This window comes from Eptesicus fuscus, chromosome 1 (assembly GCF_027574615.1).
Source record: "Eptesicus fuscus isolate TK198812 chromosome 1, DD_ASM_mEF_20220401, whole genome shotgun sequence".
Classification (NCBI taxonomy): domain Eukaryota; kingdom Metazoa; phylum Chordata; class Mammalia; order Chiroptera; family Vespertilionidae; genus Eptesicus; species Eptesicus fuscus.
Genome location: NC_072473.1, coordinates 129,055,846 through 129,070,191, shown reverse-complemented (window position 1 = coordinate 129,070,191; position 14,346 = coordinate 129,055,846). Strand labels below are relative to the sequence as shown.

The following is a 14,346-nucleotide window of genomic DNA, read 5'->3' as shown; positions in this document are numbered from 1 at the left end:
AAGTTTTTTTGTGGCATACCATATAATGATTAAAAAATATATATTCTCAGGGGTTTCAAGATGGCAGCAGAGTAGGTGGATCTTCCTGCACCTCCTCCCAGAACCAAGCTGGTAATAAAACTAAACTGAGAAACATTCACCCTGAATTACCAACTGAAGACTAGCTGAAGAGGAAACTTTTAACAAGTGAGGGCATAAAACACCTTAAGACTGGTAGGAAGGGTGGGGTCACAAGAGGGGCTGGCCCAGCTCCCATGGGTGGCAGGTGGAGGGTGAAGAGGGATATCTCAGCTGCGAGGGTAGGGGATGTGTCCCTGAGAGGAGTAAAGCCTAAACCCCAGGCTGGTCTCCCAGCCCAGAGGACCAAAGCTGAGAACAGTGGCACACAAAACATCCAGCTATGAAAGGCCGTGGGGCTTCTCTCTGCCTGGGAGATAAGGACCCAGTTGGAGATAAAGCCACTTAAAAAAACAAAAACAAAAAAAACAAGAGCACAGGATTTTTCAGATTTTATTGATTTTTTACAGAGAGGAAGAGAGAGGGATAGAGAGTTAGAAACATCGATGAGAGAGAATCATCGATCAGCTGCCTCTTGCACACCCCCTACTGGGGATGTGCCCGCAACAAAGGTACATGCCCTTGACCGGAATCGAACCCGGGACCCTTGAGTCCGCAGGCCGACGCTCTATCCACTGAGCCAAACCGGTTTCGGCAGCACAGGATTTTTCATTTTCAGCCACTCAATGAGGCTTCAGTGGAGGGAGGGAGGTGTGGACTGGAGTCACCTGAAGAGACGCTAGGGTGAGAGGCACTGGTGGGAGATGTGAAAAAGTGGTGGCTAGGAATCCTGTGCTCAGTCATCTCCCCCCATACCGCTGCAGCCATTTTTCCTGGAAGCTTAAACCCCTCTGAGCAGCAACAGCCTGGGAAAGGCAAATACCCCACCCCTCGGGGACAGCGGCCCCACCCTCAGGAATCCTGCTTGCCCCACGCTGCATCTTGACACTAGCTGAACAGCTACAGAAGCCAAACCTATGGGTCTGGACAGTCTCAGGGGGCATCAGTGACAGGCTTTGGGATGGGTCCATTTCCCCCATTGTCTTTGGAACCTGACTGGTGCTTCTCCCTCATGGGAGACGTGATAGAAATTCCCAGCTTCCAGCAAACACAACTGGACTACATACGAGGGGTTCTGTCCTGCTGAGGTCAGGGAAATATTCGCAACAGACTCAGATGTGTGACTCACAGAGGGGCGGACATACCCATCATCTTCCCTGAAATTTGAACATCATCCCCCTCACTGGCTGAAAACAGCCTTTTCAGTGACTAAGTCTAGCAGTTGGACAGCAGGCAGAAGTGGGTGGAGGCAGATCCCGAGGTGTCTTGGGATATTAGCTGATCTGCCCTGGAACTAGAACACAGCTTGGCCCCTCCCATGCGCAGCCAAGCCCTGTGGAGGCAGTCACAAACTGTGGATCGCTTGAAGCTTCTAACCCATTGGGAGAGCCAAACGTGGACAGTTTCTGACAGTGGCTAGCACCAAGTACCTCCTGGGAAGCACAGAAATGGCATACAAAACAGTCAGCTTCTATCAACATAAGAGCAAGCAAAATACAAAGGGAGCTCCCAGGGGCACTAAACTCTGCTGAGATGAATGCCACTTGGCTTGTTTTTTGCATTCTTTTCTTTATATTTTTTTCTTTTTTATTGCTTCATTATTATTTTTACCTTTTATCCTTTATATCTTATTTTTCTCTTTCCTTTTCTTGCTCTGTTTTTTGTTCTCCTTCTTTCTCTGCTTTTTTCCTGTTCTTATTTTTTCTTTCTTCTATCTCTTCTCTTTTTCCTTTTCATATTCTTTTTCTTCTACTTTTCTTCTATACCATTCCCCTTTTCCTATTCTTATTTTTTCTCTAGCTTCTTTCCTTTCATATTTTTACCTTCCCCTTTTATTCTTCTCATATTTTTTCTTTTCTTATTCTCTTTTCATGTGTGTGTTTTGTTTTTTGTTTTTGTCACTGTCGAGGTATTTTATATGTGTGGTTGTGGGGTGTTTTTTTTTGTGTGTGTGTTTTGTTTTGTTCTGTCAGTGCCTGCACAATAGCTCACATGACATGGTTAACATTGAGCCTCAGAGACAGACAGCCTGAGGGGAGATCCCATCCATGAACAGAACAATGACAATCAAGGCCCAATTACAACAGGAGAGCCCAAATAACATGCACTGGGACATTCCTGAAGCATCTAGCTCAGGAGAACAAAGTCTACACTACTGGGTCCCACAGGACATGTACTATATAAGGCCATCCCACCGACTGGGAAGCATAGTTCTACCTACTACATATAAACAAACACAAAGAGACAGCAAATGTTGGGAAATAAAGAAACAACTCCCAAATGAAAGAAAAGGAGGATGCTCCAGAAAAAAGAACTAAAAGAAATAGAGGCAAGCAATTTATCAGATACAGAGTTCAAAGTAATGGTTATAAGGAACTTCAACACTCAGACATGAAGAATACCATATCTGACATCAGGAATACACTGGGCCAGCCCGAGTGGCTCAGTTGGATGAGCATCATCCTGTGCATTGAAAGGTTGCTAGTTCAATTCCCCCAGTCAGGGCACATACCTGAGTTGCAGGTTTGATCCTGGTAGGGGCATAAACAGAAAGCAACCAATTAATGTTTCTCTCTCTCTCTCTCTCTTTCTCTCTCTCTCCTTCCTCTAAGCATGTCCTTGGGTGAAGATTTTTTAAAAAAGAATACACTGACAAGAAGAGAAAAACCAAAGAACTTATATACTTATATGCATAGCTCATGGACATGGGCAATAAGGTAGTGAAGACCTGGGGGCAGGGGAGTAGGGGAAAGGAGGGAGAAGGGGAGATATCTGTAATACTATCAACAATAAAAATATATATTTTAAAAAATAATAAATAAATAAAAAAGAATATACTGGTAGGAATTAAAAGTAGATTGAATGAAGCAGAGGATTGAATCAGTGATTTAGAAGACAAGGTAGAAAAAAAACCCCACCAAATCAGAGCAGGAAAAAGAAAAAAGAATTAAAAAGTAGGATCGTTTAAGGCCGTGGTCGGCAAACTGTGGCTCGCGAGCCACATGCGGCTCTTTGGACCCTTGAGTGTGGCTCTTCCACAAAATACCATGGCCTGGGAGAGTCTATTTTGAAGAAGTGGTGTTAGAAGAGTTTAAGTTTAAAAAATTTGGCCCTCAAAAGAAATTTCAATCGTTGTACTGTTGATATTTGGCTCTGTTGACTAATGAGTTTGCCAACCACTGGTTTAAGAGAACTTTAGGACAGCATGAAAGATAACAACATCACATCATAGGGGTACCAGAAGGAGCAGTAAGTAGCAATAAATAGAGAACTTGTTTAAAGAAATAATAACAGAAAACTTCCCTAACGTGGGGAAGAAAAAAGTTACACAATTTCAGGAAGCACAGAGAGTTCAAATCAAGATGAACACAGAGACCCACACCAAGACACATCATAATTAAAATGGCAGATATTAAAGACAAAAAAAAATCTTAAAGGCAGCAAGAGAGAGAAAGAAAGTTACCTATAAGGGAGTTCCCATTAGACTGTCAGCTGGTTTCTCAACAGAAACACTTCAGGCCAGAAGTGATTGGCATGAAGCTTTCAAAGTAAAAGAAAAAGCAAGAACCTGAGTCCAAAACTACTCTATCCAGCAACACTAACATTTAAAATTGAAGGCAAAATAAAGAGCTTCCCAGACAAAAGAAGGCTAATGGAGGATATTACCACCAAACCAGCATTACAAGAAAAGTTAAAGAGACTGCTTTAAGGAGAAGAAATCAAGAGAGAGAGGAAAGGGAGACAAAATGGCAGCCAAATAGGCAGACGTGTCCTGTGCCTTCTCAAGGAGCAGATAGAAAAAACAACTAAATCAAATAACATCCACCTGGAATTGGCAAGTTAAACACAGCTGGTGAGACAATCCGTGGCCAGAAAGGATAGAGGACACCTGGAGAATGGTAGAATCGGGGATCTGGGCTGGAGAGACAGACGCCTAACTACCAGGATGAGAGGGTCAGAAGGAACCTGCGCTGCACCAAGTCCACATCCCTTGGGGACATGTGTAACACTCGACTGTATAACGGGGTCCAGAGGGCTGCTGGCAGACAGGGAATCTAGATCTAAGTCCACAGCTGCAAGAGGCTGTGCCCAGAAAGGCAGCCTGAAGAACTGCCCTAGTCGTGTGGTACCAGGGGAGAGAAATGCACAGCAGTGTGGCTGTTTTGCTTTATATTTTCCTTGCTTTTACTCGATAAACCCAGTTCATAGGACCTTGCAATTGCAAACACTCACCGAGGCTGTAGCAAAGGTGGAGGTGCAGTTTTGTGGAAACTGTGGAGAGGCTGTGGAGAGGAGCAGGACAGGGAGAGGTGACCAGGAATCTGGCACTGGGACATTCTGGTCCCTCCAACCCTAAGCACCCATTTTTCTCCTGAAGAGCCAGCCCCTCCCAGCCTGTGGGCAACTAGTGCAGCAGCACCCAGCCTCAAGCTCTGCAGAGGAAATAAAGAATGTGAATAACTCCAGGGAGCCCTGGAGGACTGGGTGGAGGGGCCGTTTGGTCCTGGAAACTAATACAGAAACACCCCCACCTAGATTCTGTGTCAGAAATAGATACTTGTGTAAATACAACTGAAGGCAGGCAGACAAATAAAGCGGGCAGATTGGTCTCCCCTGCCTGAAACCAAGGCTGTGGAGTCAGAGACAGAGGAGTAGTGACTCACTGTGAACTTCAACACGGTGCTGACTACCTAACAGGAAACTGAGAAATGGCAGACAGAACAGTACAGAGGGGTCTTAAACCAGCCCCCATGGGACATTAAAACCCATCTAAAGAGAACAACACTTCACTTTTTTATTTTTTTTATTTTAAGAAAGAAAGAAAAAAACTTTTTTTCTTCATTTTTTTTTTTTATTTTTACCTTTCATTTTTTTGGATTATTTTTCTGCACTCTATTTTTATTTTTTACCATTATTTTACTTTATCTTAATTTTTCTTTTTTGCTACCCTTTTCTTCCTCACTTCTCCCTTTTTCATCCTGTTTCTCGTCTCCTATTCCTGCTTTAGTTTTTCTCTCTCCTTTCTTTTTACCTCTCGTTAAAAATTGTTCTTCTTTATCTGCTTTATTGAAGCATTATTATTATTGTAGTATCAGTTGGCTTACTCATATAACTAATTTCCTCTCCCCTGCTCCAAGTCCATGCACCCTTCTCTTTTCTGTTTCTTCGCTAGCCAATTTTTATGCTTTTGTTTTTCCTCTACTCTTGCTCTCTTCTTCTCCTAATAGCTTAGTTTCACTCCCTAAACTCAATCCTATATGCTCTCTCCTCTATTCTCCTTTTCCAAAAATAGATGAATGTATAGATAGATAAAGACAAAAAAAACATTTTTTAGTCTTTTTATTTTTTTTATTTACTGATTATTTTGTTTGTTTGTTTGTTTGTTTAATTTTCTTCTTATCCACTCATTCTCTTTCTACATTCTCTATACTGAACTGAGGCCATTCCCCTATTCATTCAATTCCTTTACATTAATTACATTAATTTCTGGAAAATAAGCTCTGCTTCTATAGATTCTGCCCCCCCTCCCTTTTTTTCTGGGTGTTTGTTATTTGCACTTTTTGGTTTGCTTGTTTGTTTTGTGGAGTTTTCTCCCCATATATGTATATTTTCCCCTTCTTTTTTCTTCTTTTTCTTTTTTCTCTTACATTTTTTCCTTTTCTCAATATCATTTTTTGCTCTCTTTTCTCTCTCCTAATTATCTTTTATCTGGTGGTCACTTTTATTGGGGTTATCAGTGTCGTGAATACATTTGTGTTTTGTTCCCTCTGTGTCATGTCTTGTCGAGTTGTATTTTGTGCTTTTCAGTCAACATGGTAGAGAGTAAACTACATAACCAGACACCCTGAGAGAAGACTCCATCCACAATCAGGACAATAACACTCAAAACCCAACTACACCAAGAGAACTGAAATATCCTAAGTAAGGGACATCCCTAGAATACCCAGCCCAGAAGACCAGAGAGATTGCACAACAGGGTCCCACAGAACATCCTATATAATAAAAGGCTAATATGCAAATTAACCGAATAGCAGAATGACTGGTCGCTATGATGCACACTGACCACCAGGGGGCAGACACTCAATGCAGGTGCTGCCCCCTGGTGGTCAGTGCACTCCCACAGGGGGAGCACCACTCAGCCAGAGACCGGGCTCATGGCTTATGAGTACAGCAGTGGTGACAGGAGCCTCTCCCAACTTCGCAGCAGTGCTAAAGATGTCCAACTGCCGGCTTAGGCCTGCTCCATGCAGGGAACAGGCCTAAGCAGTCAGTTGGATATCCCCCAAGGGCTCCCAGACTGTGAGAGGGTGCAGGTCGGGCTGAGGGACACCCCCCGAGTGCACGAATTTCATGCACCAGGCCTCTAGTCTACTATATAAGACAAACTCAAAAAAATCTGGGTGACATAGAAGTTTGATCTAATACACATAAACAACCACAAAGGAACAGCAAAAATAGGGAGACAAATAAACAGCCCCCATATGAAATAAAAGGAGGAATCACCAGAAAAGGAAGTAAATGAAATGGAGGCAAGCAATTTGTCAGAGAAATAATTCAGAGCCATGGTCATAAGGACACCTAAAAGGATGGAAGATAAATTCAATAACATGTGTAAGAATCAAGAGGTAATGAAGAGCCCTAGCCAGTTTTGCTCAGTAGATAGTGTCAACCTGTGGACTGAAGGGTCCTAGGTTTGATTCCAGTCAAGGGCACATGCCAGGGTTGCAGGATCTATCCCCCATGGGGGGCATGCAGGAGGCAGCCAATCAATGATTCCCTGTCATCACTGATGTTTCTATTTTTTCTCCCTCTCCCTTCCTCTCTGAAATCAATAAAAAATGTGTTTTTTTTAAAAAAAGAGGAAATGAAGAAGAACCAGGTGGAAATGAAGAATGATATAGCTGCAATAAAGAACACAATGGGGAGTATCAACAGTAGATTAGAAGAAGCTGAGGACCACATCAGTGAGTTAGAAGACAAGGTAGAAAGAAACACCCAAGCAGAGCAGCAACTGGAAACAAAATTTAAAAAGCAGGAGAGCCCTAGCCGGCTTGGCTCAGTGGATAGAGCATCAGCCTGTGGACTGAAGGGTCCCAAGTTTGATTCCGGCCAAGGGCAAATGCCTGGGTTCCCCAGTGGCGGGCAAGCAGGAGGCAGCCGATCAATGATTCTCTCTCATCATTGATGTTTCCATAACTCTATCCTTCTCCCTTTCTCTCTGAAAGCAATAAAGAAATATATTTTATAAAAAAAGCAGGAGGAGAACCTAAGGGAGCTTTGGGACAACACAAAATAAAACAACATAGGGGAGTCAGAAGGAGAGGAAACTGAGCAAGAAATAGAAAACCTGTTGGAAGAAATAATGACAGAAATTTTCCCAGACTTGAGGAAGAAAAAACTCACACAAGTCTAAGTTGAACCCAAAAAGACCAACACCAAGTCACTAATCATCTGAGAGATGCAAATCAAAACGACAATGTGGTACCATCTCACACCTGTCAGAATGGCTATCATCAACAAATCAACAAACGAAAAGTGCTGGCGAGGATGTGGAGAAAAAGGAACCCTTGTGCACTGCTGGTGGGAATGCAGACTGATGCAGCCACTGTGGAAAACAGTATGGAGTTTCCTCAAAAAACTGAAAATGGAATTCCCATTTGGCCCAGTGATCCCACTCCTAGGAATATATCCTAAGAAACTGGAAACACCAATCAGAAAGGATATATGCACCCCTATGTTCATAGCAGCACAATTCACCATAGCTAAGATTTGGAAACAGCCTAAGTGCCCATCAGCAGATTAGTGGATTAGAAAACTGGTGCATCTACACAATGGAATACTATGCTGCAGTAAAAAAGAAGAAATTCTTACCATTTGCAACAGCATGGATGGACCTGGAGAGCATTTTGCTAAGTGAAATAAACCAATCAGAGAAAGATAAATATCACATGATCTCACTCATATGTGGGATATAATGAACATCATAAACTGATGAACAAAAATAGAACCAGAAAAAGAAACACTGAGCAGACCAGCCAACCTCAAAGGGAAGGCAGGGAGGGTGGGGAGAATAAGAGATCAGCCAAAGGTCTTGTATGCATGCATACTAGCATAACCAACGGACACAGACACTGGGGTGGTGGGGGCATTTCCTGGGGTTTGGGAGTGGCCTGGGAGGGGTCAATCAGGGAAAAAGGAGACATGTGTAATACTTTAAACAATAAAAAAAGAAAGAGAGAGGAAAATAAGTATAAAGAAAAATGGCAATAAATAAGTACCTATCAATAGTAACCTTAAATATAAGTGGACTAAATGTTCCAATCAAAATACATAGGGTAGCTGAATGGAGAAGAAAACATGAGCCATATACATGCTGTCTAGAAGTGACCCACCTCAGAACAAAAGATTCACACAAACTGAAAGTGAAGGAATGGGGAAAAATATTCCATGCAAATAGAAAATTTTTAAAAAGTTGGGGTAGCAGTACTTATATCTGACAAAATAGATTTCAAAACAAAGGCTATAAAATAGAGAAGGGCACTACATAATAATAAAGAATTTGATACAATAAGAAAATATAATTCTTGTAAATATATACTCATCCAACATAGGAACACCTAAATACACTGAGTGGCCAGATTATTATGATCTCCAAACGCATAATAATCTGGCCACTGAGTGTATATCCTATATAATAAAAGGCTAATATGCAAATTGCCCCCTTGACCAGGAGTTCGACCAGCAGGCAGGCCGGCCAACCGCCCATGTCCCCTCCCTCTGGCCAGGCTGGCCGGACCACACCCATGCACGAATTCATGCACTGGGCCTCTAAAATATATATACTGAGTGGCCAGATTATTATGTGTTCAGAGATCATAATAATCTGGCCACTCAGTGTATATGCTTAAAAATACTCTTGGTAGACTTTAAAGGACAGAGTGATAGCAATACAGTCATAGTAGGGGACTTTAAGACCTCACTGACACCACTAGATAGATTTCCAGATTTAGAAAAACACACACAAGGAAACAGCCACCTTAAATGACATACTAATCAGATGGATTTAATTGATATTTAGAGAACATTTCATGCCAAAGCAGCAGAATATACATTCTTCTCAAGTGCATATGGAACATTCTCAAAGATAGATGATATGTTAGAACACAAAATAAGTTTTAACAAGTTCAAGGAAATTGATAGCATATCAAGTATTTTCTCAGATCACAATGGCATGAAACCAGAAATTGATTACAATAAAAAACTCAAAAACATTCAAACACATGATAAATAGCTAAATAGCATGTTATTAAACAATAAAATGGCTTACCCACGAGATCAAGGAAGAAATTAAAATCTTCCTGGAAGCAAACAAAAACAAACACACAACAGCCAAAATCTATGGGACACAGCAAGAACAGTCCTGAGAGGGAAGTTCATAGCATTACAAGCCTACCTAAAGACACAAGAAAAATTAATAATAAACTATTTAACCATACAACTTAAAGAATTAGAAAGAAAACAACAAGAAAAGCACAGAGTAAGTAGAAGGAAGGAAATAAATAACTGGAAATAAACTTAACCAAGGAGGTAATTAATACACTTGTACTGGGAAAACTATAGGACATTAAAAAAAGAAATAGAAGAATATACAAACAAGTGGAGGCATATACTGTGTTCATAGATTCAAAGAATTTACATCATTAAAGTGTCCATACTACTCAAAGGTCCTGAGACACGGAGGCATGGAACAGACTGACATATCTCAGAGGCAAGGAGGTAGGAGGGCGGGAAAAGATTAATCAAAGAACATATATGCATATATGCATAATCCATAGACACAGACAATAGTGTGGAGAAGGCCTGGTGTGGGGCAGGGTCTAGATGGAGGGGGGGGTAAAGGAGAGGGGTGGGGGACATCTGTAATACTGTCAACAATAAATACAAATAAAATTATATATATATATATATATATATATATATATATATATATATATATATATTCTGTGACTATTTCTCTGTTTTCTGAAAATGTTCTCAGAAAAGAGAGTATTCACTATCCATAAAAATATTTTTATATGGGGGTATAAGGAGACAAATGCAATACCTTAATCAATAAATAAATTTAAAATATTTTTATATTTATTAATTAGACTTGATGGATTATGCTTTTCAAATATTCTAAGTACTTATATTTTTGGTATACTTTTTCTGTAATGATTAAATTACATGGATATCTCCAATACAGACATTTCTTTAATTTTTTTTCTTGTATTACAGTTTTTTCTTTACATATTTGGATGCCATTTTTTGAAGAAAGAAAACAAAGAAGGTCTATGACTACAATATCCTAAATATAGCTTATATCTTTTATCATTATAAAATGAATTTCTTGGGACAAAAATAATTGTATGATTATTGTTATTGGTATGTTGTTGTTTTTTCAAATAGGTAAATGACATGATAAGATAACTTATTTGGAGGATATATTGATTGGAAGGAGCTAAGACCAAAAGATGAGAAGGCAGAAATTATGAATGATTGAATTAAGAAAAAGGCTACAGAGAGGTTTTTAGGGGACTGGATTGAAGGGAACTGGATTGATGGGGACTGGGGCAAGGGAGAAGAGTTGAAGGTAACACCTAGACTTCTGATATTGTTGACCATTATCTAAAGGCAATATAGGAGGAAGAGCTGGGCTGGCTTTTCAGAATAGGCCATATTATACAGTTCCCTCTTTTTATATTCATCCCAAAGGACTCAAGCCTAGACCTAAAGCTCAGTGTTGAATCTTCGTCAGTTGATTGCTTACTCAAACCAAAGTCTTTCTACCTTATTCTAAAACATTAGTATAAATACTAAATTTCAGGGAGAACACATTTATTTTATGTGCTAAGAGCTCTTTCATAAATTTGAGGAATAACTTACACCTACAAGAATGAATAACTGTCCTTCTTATACTATCCTTAGGGTAGTCTACAGGTGAAGGTTATGTTTTCCACAAGAGGGCAGCATCATATAATAAATTATGCCATTGAAAGTCTCCTCCAATAAGGGCTGAAAAGAAAAGATTGAAAGGGTAAACTACATAGGTTCAGGGAGCCATGGGAACTGCCACACCAATGAAAACAAAAGGGCCCCTACTATCTCCAAAGGCCATAATTAAGTGACTGGTAGGTAGTGGCTGATGTTGCTATAGGTAAGAGAAAGAGGACTTGGAGCTTACCAGGGGAAGATGAGTGAGTGACACACCTGAACACTCTCATTATTATGACTGGCTCATAAGTCACCCTGCATGGTGTCTGCATTTCTGCAAAGTGCTGGTATTTCTGGTATCTCTGTATAATCAGTATCTCACAGGGACCTTTATTTCCTGTTCAGATCTTTGTCGCCTCTAAATGATTTCCCAGCAAATCATGTTCTCTGAAGGTTATGTTGCAAAGTACACTACAGTTCTGATGTTCTCCTTATTTAATAGTGTTTGGTTATCCCAATTATGCTTCTTTTATGTCCTAGGGAAAGAAATGAGACTGAAATTCATTGATAACCCATTATGAAAAAGGCATTTTACATAAATTGCTTCATTTAATCAATACAACGATGCCATTATATAATAACTACTATTTCCCATATGACAGAGCTAGGAAGTAACATACATGGGATTATCTGACTCCAAAACAAAAACTCTGCCAAATGCACCAAGCTACCCCTCCAAGAAGCCTTATTTATAACCTAAATCATGACCAATTGAAGATTGAGTCAGTGACAATGTGTGTATTGTATAAGGCATTGCTTAAGATGTCACCTCTTATCCAAATACATGAGCAGGCATGGCTTAATATTAATATTAGATACCAGAAAGTAATATAATACCAGTAAATGATTGGGATCCTATATAACTTCACCCCTACTAACTCAAAATCCTTCCATTCTTAATTATTCTTTCCTCAGGATAAAGCATTTAGATGTGGAGCATGAGAACAATGGAAGAATTAAAGGTGGCTTCTGTGTTTCTGGCTTGGTTAACTGAGGGCATGGTTGTCTCAATCACTGTGATAAGGAGCTTAGAAAGAGATGACATTTTAGGTTTTGAGCATGTTGTCCTTGAAATGCTTCTGAGACATCTAAGTATAAATGTCCAATGGGAAGTTGGTTATATGAGTCTAGGGCACAGGAGATATACTCATCCACATATAGATAATAATTGAAGCTCTGGAACTGGGTGAGATTTTTTGATGGCATATTAATGAAGTCAGGAAGGATGGTAATAGGGGAAACACCAACATTTAAGAAATGGTTAAAGGAAGAGTAGGTAGGAACCTGGTTTTTTAAAAAATGAACATTAAGAACAAAGAGGCAGCCAACCAAATGAGAGATGATATTTGTAAACAGTAGCTCCTACAAAAGGTTTAATTTCCAAAATATATAAAGAACTCATAAAACTCAACACCAAACAAACATCCCAATCAAAAAAATGGGCAGAGGACCTGAACAGGAACCTTTCCAAAGAAGACATACAAACAGACAATAAATATATGAAAAGATGTTCAACCTCACTAGCAATTACAGAAATGCAAATCAAAGAAGACTGGATAAAGAAGATGTGGTATATATACACAATGGAGTACTACACACCCATAAAAAAGATGAAATAGCATAATTTACAACAACAAGGATGGACCTTGAGAACATTATGCGAAGTGAAGTAAGTCAAACAGAAAAAGCTAAGAACTATATGATTTAACTCATATTTAGAATATAAAACTGAAACTTATGAACACAAACAGCAGTGTGGTGGTTGCCAGAGGGAGAGGGTGGGGGGAAAAGTGGTCCTAATATGACGTGACAGGAGAAGCTTTGACTTTGGGTGGTGGGCATACGGTCCTATATACAGATTTTGTAAATTAGTAGTCCACACATGAAACCTATATCTTCATGTTGACTAATGTCACCCCAATTTAAAAAAAAAAGAAAAGTAAAAAAAAAATGCAAATCAAAACTAAAATGAGATACCACCTCACACTATCAAGTGGTTATTATCAACAAGGTAAGTAATAACAAGTGTTAGAGAGGTTGTGGAGAAAAGGGAACCCTCATTCACTGCTGGTGGGAATGTTGACTGGTACAGCCACTATGGCAAACAGTCTGGCTATTCCTCAAAAAATTAAGAATAAAACCCAGCAATCCCTCTCCTGGATATATACCTGAAAAACTCGAAAATGTGTATTCACAAAGATATATGCACCCCTATGTTCATTGCAGCATTATTCATGGTGGCCAAGACATGGAGACAACCAAAGTGTCCTGCGATAGAGGACTGGATAAAGAAGATGTGGTACATATGCACAACGGAATACTACTCAGCCATCAGAAAGGATAAAATAGCACCATTTGCAACAACATGGATGGACCTTGAGAATATTATGCTAAGTGAAATAAGTCAATCAGAAAAAGCTAAGAACCATATGATTTCACTCATATTTGGGATATAAAACTGAAACTCGTGGACACAAACAGCAGTGTGGTGGTTGCCACAGGGAATGGGAGTCACATATATGGTGACAGGAGAAGATTTGACTTTGGGTGGTGGACACACAGTGTAATATACAGATCTTGTAACATAGAAACCCACCACACCTGAAACCTGTATGATCATATTAACCAATGTCATCCCAATAAATTTAATTTAAAAATAAAAATAAATAACATTTGAAAATGAACAGAGAGGTAAGAAAAGAACAAGTAAATGGATATCTTGAAAGCAAGAAAGGAGAGTTTCACAAAGGTGGGCATAATCCATAGCAACAAAATCAAAGACTATGTATAAATTGTATATGATGAAGATTGAAAATAATCCATTGATTTTGGCAGTTAGGAAGTAATATGCAGCTTTGACAGAGTAGTTTCAGTGGAGTTCTGAGAGTCAAATTCAGACTGCAATGGGTAAAAAGCAAAATGGTAGGTGAAGAAGTAGAGACAGTGATTATAGAATCTCCTTTTGAAAGACTGAGTATCAGCAAAAGAAAGAAGATAGTGCAGTAGCTAGAGAGGAAAGTATAATTGTGGAAGGATGCTTTAAATTCTTTTTTATAATAAAAATATTTAATATGGAGAAACCTAGGCATGTGTATAGAAAACAAGCTAACAGACATTAAGTATAATTTTCAGTAGTACAGAGCAAAGATGCAGCAGCCATATGGAAAGCTAACCAGTAAGCAGATGTTTGGTGGC

General features: G+C 39.6%; 1 protein-coding gene across 1 annotated transcript in view; it reads right to left on the bottom strand.

The window, feature by feature from the left end:
* SHROOM4 (shroom family member 4) overlaps positions 1–14,346 on the bottom strand; it is a 201,829-nt gene that overhangs the window by 106,589 nt on the left and 80,894 nt on the right. The window lies entirely within an intron of this gene.